At 43.4% G+C, this 9,705-nt stretch overlaps 5 non-coding genes across 5 annotated transcripts; all 5 read left to right on the top strand.

The window, feature by feature from the left end:
* Positions 1–272: 272 nt before the first annotated feature.
* On the top strand, positions 273–354 carry trnas-aga (transfer RNA serine (anticodon AGA)). The gene has a single exon. It is a non-coding gene; the product is annotated as a tRNA-Ser (tRNA).
* Positions 355–6,039: 5,685 nt separating this feature from the next.
* Positions 6,040–6,111, top strand: trnaa-cgc (transfer RNA alanine (anticodon CGC)). Its single transcript has one exon. It is a non-coding gene; the product is annotated as a tRNA-Ala (tRNA).
* A 444-nt stretch (positions 6,112–6,555) lies between these two features.
* Positions 6,556–6,637, top strand: trnas-aga (transfer RNA serine (anticodon AGA)). Its single transcript has one exon. It is a non-coding gene; the product is annotated as a tRNA-Ser (tRNA).
* Positions 6,638–8,284: 1,647 nt separating this feature from the next.
* Positions 8,285–8,366, top strand: trnas-aga (transfer RNA serine (anticodon AGA)). Its single transcript has one exon. It is a non-coding gene; the product is annotated as a tRNA-Ser (tRNA).
* A 1,217-nt stretch (positions 8,367–9,583) lies between these two features.
* On the top strand, positions 9,584–9,655 carry trnaa-ugc (transfer RNA alanine (anticodon UGC)). Its single transcript has one exon. It is a non-coding gene; the product is annotated as a tRNA-Ala (tRNA).
* Positions 9,656–9,705: the final 50 nt, after the last annotated feature.

Here is a 9,705-nt window from a genome sequence, read left to right on the forward strand (position 1 = left end):
GCATCTTACAACATACACTACACCATATTTTCACCCATCCACACACTTCTGACATGAATGATGACTTTCTTACATACACACACCATTTGGTTGGTTACTTTGGTTATGCATGTGAGTTAAATAAATCGTTTCTTGATCAAAGTGTCTGTGTGTGGCCTCCCTTTTTGTTGCCGGCCTAGAGCCAGTCGGTAACACCTTTCAGACAACTTCATATGATCAAGATGTGTAACTGTTGCTTAATGCAGGTGCTCACAAAAACACAGAATTGTGCGGTTGTTGTGGCCGAGTGGTTAAGGCGATGGACTAGAAATCCATTGGGGTCTCCCCGCGCAGGTTCGAATCCTGCCAACAACGGGTGCTACTTTTCATGTGCTGTTTGTAGTTCAGTGTTTACAATGATAGATTGGAATCATTGCATGTTCATGGGCCCAACCCCAAGGTCCAATATCAAAGACTTTGAGGCGTGTTCCCGGTCAGTCCATGAGGTCTTAGTTCTGTCCCACTGTTGAACCACTGAGGATCCTCTAGCAGAAACTTTGAGCCCTTTATTCACACTTTCCATAAGTCCACTTTTGTGCAGACTTTGCCTGAAGGAATTACCCAAAGATCATTGAATTGTGACATTAGGCACATGGTTACCGTGGTTACCAAGGGTCGCCCAGGAGTGTAAAAAACATTAAACAGTCCTAAAATGTAAAAAATAATGAGATAGAAGAACTGTTTACACAAGTATGGAAGGAACGATCCCTAACGTTAGCATTACAAGCAAAAAGACAGTATATGTCAGTATAAACAGAGTTCACTGTGATTCTGAGTCTGAACTGTGGAGTTATCTGTCCTGTGATGACATGATGTTAATTCAAAATCTGCTTTCATCACATCTGATGCAACATTATTATTTTGTTTACAAACAGGGAGCAAAGGGAGGGAATAAAGAAGGTAAAGTCAGAAGTCCAAAACCCACAAAAACACAACCTGTTTTTTGATATTAGTGCTGTCCCATTCCTCCTTACACCATTTGAGTCCATGCAGCCTCTCACACTCAATCACTCACCAGGTGATGTCAATTAAGTCTGCTGGTCACGCGGGCCACGCTGTCTGCTTTGGTCCGTGTGATTTGGAGATGTAACGTCTGGATCATAAAGCAGAATACAATATGCATGTTTATCCATTAGATCTACCTGGACTTTTCAAACCTGACCCACAGCAGAATAATGCATTCAATGTGACATTACGATTAGCCGCTCTACAGTAGGGATGCAGCGATTTACTGGTTTAACTATTAACCATGCTTTAAAATGTCATGGTAATGTCATCGTAAAGGCTCATCTCCACTGAGGGGTTGTATGTTCTCAGTCAGGGACATTATGCCAGTCCATTGTTTTTGGCGCAACCTGTACAGAACAAACAGTTAGAGCAGTGCTGCAGCAACTTTAAGTTAGGGTTGTCACAATACCAAATTTCTGTTTCGATACCGATACCAATATGTATTTTCGATAGTTTTCGATAAATAAATAATTTGCATGGGATTAAAATGTTCAATCCTTTAGAACAGTGAGAACAAGTAAAATAAAGCAATGCCATTCAAATTAAAATTACCATGTTAAATAAAATACTATAGCAGCAAAAACTCCTCCTAGGGTGGCTGGCTGGCTATCACTGTTTTTCCTTTTTCAGGTTCCGAGCCAAGAAAACAAGAGTGTCTACATTTTCCTCGGTCAGTCTAGAACGCCTTGGACTGCAGATATTCCCAGATGTGCTGAAGACACGTTCAGATGCACAGCTTGATGCTGGAATACACAGATACTGTTTTGCAAACTGAGCTAAGATGGGTGGCTCTACCTGATTTTGCTTCCACCATGCCAGGGGCTCCTCTGCAGGGCTGATGTCTCTTAATTGTCTATAATAAGTCATCTCTCCTTGCAGTTTATCACTGGGTGTTGTCATGGGTGTGGCAGAATCTTGTCTAGTATCTGCCCCCTTCTTTTCTGAGGCGATACTGCAGAGCAAACTCTTTAGGTCACTTCTCCTCTTCTTTGATGCAGCTGCTCCTGTGTCATCCACTGACTCTTCTTGTTGCTCCTGGCTGTGCTTCCTAGGAAGATGAACTATATCTACTTTTAGGAGAAGTTCCATCTTAACTTCTTCTTCCATAGTAACAAACATATTTTTAAATCTTGGATCTAAGAATGTTGCGATGTTTAGTGTCATCTTCAGATTGTACTCATCATATCTCTTATCAAAGTCTTGTTTACTACTGTGCTTAATTTCCCGCATCAGTGGACTGTCACTTTCCTCATCTTCCAGGCAGGCTCTTATCTTCCATATGAGTGGAAGGACTGATGAGAGAGTTGCCTCTTTCTCTCCACTTAGGGCATCTGTGAACTCACTGAGTGGAGCCAAGACATCCCTCGCTGTTTCCAGAGTTGTCATGTCTGAGTCTCTGGGCATCAGGTTCTTTCTATCGTCCGCCAGAACTGCAGAGACAGCTTGTTGCTGCTCACAGAATCGTTCCACCATTTCATAGGTGGAACCCCAGCGGGTAGGCTCATCATGAATTAGTTTATGCTGTGGTAGCTTTAAAGAGGCTGTTTTTCTCTTTCAGCATTCTTGTCATCTTATTGGACTTGGAGAAGGCAGAGATTGCGATGGCTTTCTTGACAGCCAAATCCAGATTGTGGCCAAAGCAGGGTATCCAGTTGAAGTCATCAGCAAATGCCTTGCGGTTATTAGAAGCATTTTCTATTGTGATACCAGACATTTTGGTCATATCCAACCCCCATGACTCTATCACAATATCTTCCAAGGCTTCCTTCAGACTTTCAGCTGTGTGGGCAGACTGCAATGCAGGGCATCCTAGGCACCAGGACTCCATTTCCCAGGCAGGAGTGTTACAGCCATGTATGCCCTTGCAGTTCTGCTCATCCAGAGGTCTGTAGTGCAGGCAAAGAATGGCTTTTCTGCTAGCTGTGCACTGATCATAGATCTTGTCTCGTCATATATCTTGGGAATTTCATTATACATGAAAAAATTCCTTGATGGGAGGTCATCCTTTTTGCCCAAATTATGCACAAGGTTTCTGAACCGAGCTTTCTCTACAGAATATATTGGCACTTGATCCATACAGATAAACTCTGCAACTGCCCTGATGAGCCTTTTAGCATCTTTGCTGTCCTTTGGGTACTTCATATGCTGTTGAAAGACATCTTGGAAAGACTTCCGGTCTGGTTGGCGAAGTGATGGCAGCATAGACTAACAGGTTCACGACGGTAAAATTTAAACACGGCCCAGCCACGACTCGAAATTCTTCTGTGACGTGGAAATACAAATGCAAATAAAACAGGCCAAGATTATGCCCAGGAAATCTAAGAAAAGTGTCACACAACGGAAGGAAAACGACGACATGGAAGAAGATTGGCTGTCACAAGCTAGCGACAACATGCTAGCGGACACGCTACCGACTGACTCGGAGCAGATGCTAATCTCGGAATTATCTTAAAAGAGCTACGAGAATTTAGAAAAGACTCCAGCCAGAAACTGACCGACATCCGCGAAGACATTAATAAGATTTATAAACGAGTGGAAGAGACGGAGGAGCGTATAGACGCAGTGGAGACTCAAATCCAGTCCTCAGAGGAGGTTTTGGCTGAGTTGGTCAAACTTCAGGCCCAAACAGAAGCTAAATTGATGGACCTGGAGGGGCGCTCCCGACGGGAGAATGTCAGACTATATGGGGTGAAGGAGGGAGCTGAAGAAGGCACGGCAACAATGACTACGTTCGTGGAAGATCTGTTAATTAAAGGCCTGGAGCTCCCGTCCTCCACAGCCCTGAATATTGAGAGAGCGCACCGGGCGCTCACCACGAAACCCCCGGCCGAAGCCCCGCCAAGATCCATCGTGGTCAAATTCTCAAGCTTTAAAATGAAAGAAGAGGGACTCAAAAAAGTGTGGCAAAGAAAGGGATTCGACTTCCAAGGGAAGAAGATACATATGGACCATGACTACGCACCGGAGCTGCTGAGGAAGCGGAGGGATTACACAGAGGCGAAGGCTGCGCTGAAGGAAAGAAGCATACGATTTCAGACCCCGTTCCCAGCCAGGCTGCGTGTGTACTACAAGGAAGGCACAGTGACCTACAACTCAGCGGAGGCGGCAACGGCAGACATGGCAGCAAGGGGGATACCGTTGACAGTTCTGAAAAACCCAACATCTCTTTTGGATCAGATCAGCCAGCTGTCTTGGCGGCCCAGCGGAAGGCGAGGAAACCGGGAGAACCGGAGCACCAAACACGGCTTCAAAGAGGTACTTCAAAGATTCCGACGTCAGGACACTCGATAAGTATCGACAATGTAACGATTACATACCTACTTCCCCTTGTGACTTGACATTGAAATGAGAGAATTATATACTAGCAAACAGATATCTTCTGTGGGGTTATTTGTGTAATAATACACCTATTAAGTAGATCATTTTAAAGGGCATAAGGAGTAAATATGTGAAGTTGGGACTTTTTACTGGACACTGGACCTGTCTATCAGCTTAGAGGCTGAAGAGGGGCCCTCTCACATCGCTAGATGGAAAAGACTTTCCCTCTAAACTCAAGTTCCATCTGAGTTACGAGGCCATGAAAGAGGTCTCATCATTGGAAGTCACTGTGTATTTTTGATATGTTCTTTGTATTGTTGTAGTTAATGTTTGTGTTGGTGCTACTGTTACCCACAGCCCCAGTGGTGCAAAAGTCTTCTTTTTTTCTTTTTTCTTATCTAGGCATTCAGGGCTTCAATTATACCTAAATGACATATAATGCAAAATACCAAGTCAATTAAGGTTATTACGTATAATGTAAATGGTCTAAGCAATCCAATCAAAAGAAGAAAAATTATGGCAAAATTAAAGAGGGAAGAAGTAGAAGTAGCTCTCCTCCAAGAGACAGATTTATCACATTCGGAACATGAAAAACTTATAAGATGGCGATTTAATCAATACTCGTCTTCCTATAGACAGGGCTCAAAGAGAGGTGTGGTAATATTAATTTCTAAGAAATTCAATTGTGAGTGCATTTATGAAAACAAAGAATACTTAGATGGGAGATTTGTTCTGGTCCGAGGTTATGTACAGGGTGCTTTAGTTACCTTCTTGAATGTATATGCTCCTCCACTATCTGAGCAAATTTTTGAGTTATTAGTCTCGGAAGCGCAGGGTACCCTAATCTGGGGTGGAGACTTCAATGTTAGACTACACCCAACCTTGGACACATCAAAACCCTGCTACACAGGAGAGAAGAAGACTACCAAAAGTATAAAAATAATGATGAGGGAGATCGGTCTCTGCAATGCTTGGAGAGAAATTGCAATATCGGGACTATGGACCTATCCGACCATTGAAATAAACATGTTTACAGGCTGGTACAAAAACAGTTTTGGTATCTAGAGATAATTTCTTCCTTCATAACTACCATTAATATAAGTCACCTGTTTACATAACTCACCTGTTTACATTTTATTGGGGATAAAGTTATGGAGAAATGAGGGCGTGGTCTCTTTGAGTGACAGGTAGGTGAGTGTTTCTTGCCACAAACCAGTATTGACTGAAGTCTCGGCTCAACACATGCCCCTCTTCTTTGACCATTTTTGAATTAGCTGGGAATTAAGGGCGGAGTCAGACACTGCCAAGATGGCAACGGTGGAGCAGCTCACTCTGAGCTTCAGAACTGCTCTTCAGAAACCTGTGGGTGACGTCACTGAGGCTACATCCATCTTTATTTACAGTCTATGGTCAAACTACACCCATCTACAAACTTGGCCTTCATGTTGATCTCAACTCCACACCTGTAAAGTTTTGTGATTGTCTCTGGCACGGTCGTGACGTTTATTAGATCCACGTTGCACAGTGCAGCTTGTTAAAGACTTAAAGTATTACTGAAATCTCTCTTTCTGTAGGAGCCATGATGAATCCACCAGCACTTTAAGATAAACTGTCAACTGAACTGCTGCAGCAACTCAGAAGAGCTGTGATAAGAACATGTCTTTAGTACACACAGGGGATGTAGCTCAGTGGTAGAGCGCATGCTTCGCATGTATGAGGCCCCGGGTTCAATCCCCGGCATCTCCAACATCTTTATGTTGAAAATAATGGAGCTCAGAAATCTACTGGAGTCTCTATCTACAGGTTCAGATCCTGCTGACAACAAAGTACAGTTTGGAGCTGTGGAGTCTCTCCTGGACTTGAGGCTGGGTGATATGGACCAACAATCATAAAACACTCAACAGTGTTTCATTAATAACTCTCTTGTTTTTTGCTAATTAAGATGCTCCATGTTTCAGCTGAACTGCTGCTTCAGCATTTCAATTTAAAACTCCTCTGTCAATCTAATTCCTCCACCAACATTAACTCCTGACTAACCAGCAAACTTCCCCCGATAGTGGTATAGTGGTGAGCATAGCTGCCTTCCAAGCAGTTGACCCGGGTTCGATTCCTGGCCATCGCAGTTTTCCTTTCAGAAATGTGTTCCTCTTTGACTACTGCAGGTGGACACACAGACAAAGCCTGTGTACAGTTGTTGTGGCCGAGTGGTTAAGGCGATGGACTAGAAACCCATTGGGGTCTCCCCGCGCAGGTTCGAATCCTGCCAACAACGGGTGCTAGTTTTCATGTGCTGTTTGCAGTTCAGTGTTTACAATGGTAGAGTGGATGTTCGGGGGGCTCAATCTCCAACATCTTCAGTAGGTCTTCAGGCTCATTAACATCATCTACTTTGGTCCAAATGATGTGACAGTTGTCTCCACGTGGACATCCGTGTGCAGCCAAAATTTAGTGAGGACACAAACTGCACATCAATTGGCGCCCACGTTTTTTGGATCCATGTTGAAATGATGTTGTGGTGCATTACTGCCAACCACTGGACTAGAGTGTGGATCAGGAAATGCACATGCATGGAGCACCAGACTGATGTGTCCCGATGTGCAGCTGTCCAAGGACAAAGAAACTGTGTCTGTGCCTTTTTGTTGACAGGAACTGATGAGGACACCAAAGTTTAGGTGATCACATGCAGCCTAGCAAGAAGCTTCATGAACTACATTAATCAGTTCTCATGGGTCGAACCCAAGGAGCAGAGAAAGAAGAAAAGTAAGAAAAGATGTTTTAGTAAATTTTTATTAAAATATACAATGCATTATTAATATATTGAATGTTAAACTGGGGTTAGATTTGTATGTGAACCAGCCTTTGCTGAAGTACGATTGTTATAGAATGGAACCTGGAGGGAATTAAGTTTTAAAAAAGTGGTCTGAAGGCCAGGGAAACAATGGTGTTGGAGAGCATCCATAGCAAGGCCCAAGTTGAGGATAGATTGGACCGCTAGGTTTAGGATGATAGGAGCCTTTGAGGATGGATAGGAGACCTAGGTTGCGGGTAAATATGAAGCTTTTGGACGCCTGGCACTACTACTATACCCTAGCATGCCTGGTTTGGGGAAATTCCACATGGGGCTGGACACCATTGTTCCCATGGCGTTTATAGGTACGCTTTAGAAAATAGGTGGCGAACCCACCTAAGAAGTAACTATATATAATGATGCACAGGCACTCTGCTCTTCAGGTCTTCTGGTCAGATCTAGAACTGATCTCGCTTTTGTTCTTGTGAAAGAATAAATTCTATTGCATTGGACTCTGATCATCTCCAGTGACTTCTTTTTTGAATCTCTTTTGACTCCAGTAAAAGTGCAGTTTAGTAGAAAGTTAAGCGTCGGTGAAGAGGTCCAGACTTTCACTCTGCAAGGACCTGTACTTTTTTGTCAAACAAAGAAAACACTAAGGAAGCAGAAGCTGTAGATCCTCTGATGACCACTAGAGTCTGGCTCCAACAGTGAGTCAATCCCCACAGACTCCCATGTTAAAATGTCCAACTTTACAGCAGAAATAAACATGTTTACAGCCTGGTACAAAAACAGTTTTGGTCTCTAGAGATAATTTCCTCCTTCATAACAACTGTTTATATAACTCATCTGTTTATATAACTCACCTGTTTACATTTTATTAAGGACTAAAGTTATGGCGAAATGAGGGCGTGGTCTCTTTGAGTGACAGGTAGGTGAGTGTTTTTTGCCACAAACCAGCATTGACTGAAGTCTCGGCTCAACACATGCCCCTTCTCTTTGACCATTTTTGAATTAGCTGGAAATTAAGGGTGGAGTCAGACACTGCCAAGATGACAACGATGGAGCAGCTCACTCTGAGCTTCAGTACTGCTCTTTGAGAAGTGTGCACACAAAGAGGGACTGTGTACAGTTGTTGTGGCCGAGTGGTTAAGGCGATGGACTAGAAATCCATTGGGGTCTCCCCGCGCAGGTTCGAATCCTGCCAACAACGGGTGCTAGTTTTCATGTGCTGTTTGTAGTTCAGTGTTTTCAACAGTAGAGTGAATGGTTTGCATGTTGGAAGGAGTTCAATCCCTGACATCTCCAGTAGGTCTTAAGACCCATTTCCACCACCAGCTTTGGTCTGCGTGATGTGTAAGTCATCTTGTGAGCAGACAAACATTGGTGACTGCACAAACTGTTGGCATAGGGAGTGCATCAACTGCTCAAGATAAGACAATGGATGGTCATCATGAAGAGAGATTGTACAAGGAGATCTGGCATTGCCCATAATTCTAGGGTTCTTCTTTGAAAAAATACAAAAGCTTGTCAAATGGCATTGAACTCCTGCCCCATTCTCATGTTCTCGTTAAATGGTCCCATGTTAGAATTTCTTTTCTACTGCCTGATTTTCATAGTGGTTGGCAAACAACATTGTGATGCATTATTGCCACCAAATTGAATGCAGTGTGGATCAGGAAATGAGCACCAGACTGACGTGGAACAATGAACACCCCAGTATTAGTATGACTGAAAGTGTGTTCACATCCACACGGCTGGAGGAAAGTCTGTAGCTGTCAGTGGACACAGAAAGTGTGTCTGTGCCTTTATGTTGACAGTAACTGAGTAAGACATTAAAGTTTAGGTGATCACTTGCAGCCTAACAAGAGGCTTCGTGAAGTAAACGCCATCATGTGATGGGATCATACAAGCCACAACGTCTGTCAACATGTTGACATTCTGACCAATGAGTACTCAGCAGTCATTACATCATTACATCAGAACTAAGTATTCATGCGTCAGACCACACCCATCTTCAAACTTCACCTCCATTTTGATCTCAACTACACACCTGTAGAGTTTTGTGATCGTCTCATGCACTATGACAAAATCTGTCGAAGGACAGAAAATACCTGCTAAAGTGTGTAAAACCACCATTTTTGTAGTTCCCACTACAGTTGTTGTCTCCAGGACCACACTTTCCAATGATGACATACACACACAGCCTATGATTGAGTAGCTGTTATCATTGTATAGTCTACATGCATCCAACTTGATGTCGTTCCCAAGTTCCTTAGATCCACGTTGCAGCTTATTATAGACTTATACTGAAATCTCTCTGTCTGTAGGAGCCATGATGAATCCACCAGCACTTTAAGATGAACTGTCATCTGAACTGCTGCAGCACCTCAGTACAGCTGTGACAAGAACATGTCTCTAGCATATACAGGGGATGTAGCTCAGTGGTAGAGCGCATGCTTTGCATGTATGAGGCCCCGGGTTCAATCCCCGGCATCTCCAACATCTTTGCATTGATAATGATGAAGCTCAGAAATCTACTGGAGTCTCTA

This window comes from Seriola lalandi, unplaced genomic scaffold (assembly GCF_002814215.2).
Source record: "Seriola lalandi dorsalis isolate HSWRI2012SDOR001 ecotype SW California unplaced genomic scaffold, Sedor1 jcf7180002054943, whole genome shotgun sequence".
Classification (NCBI taxonomy): Eukaryota; Metazoa; Chordata; class Actinopteri; order Carangiformes; family Carangidae; genus Seriola; species Seriola lalandi.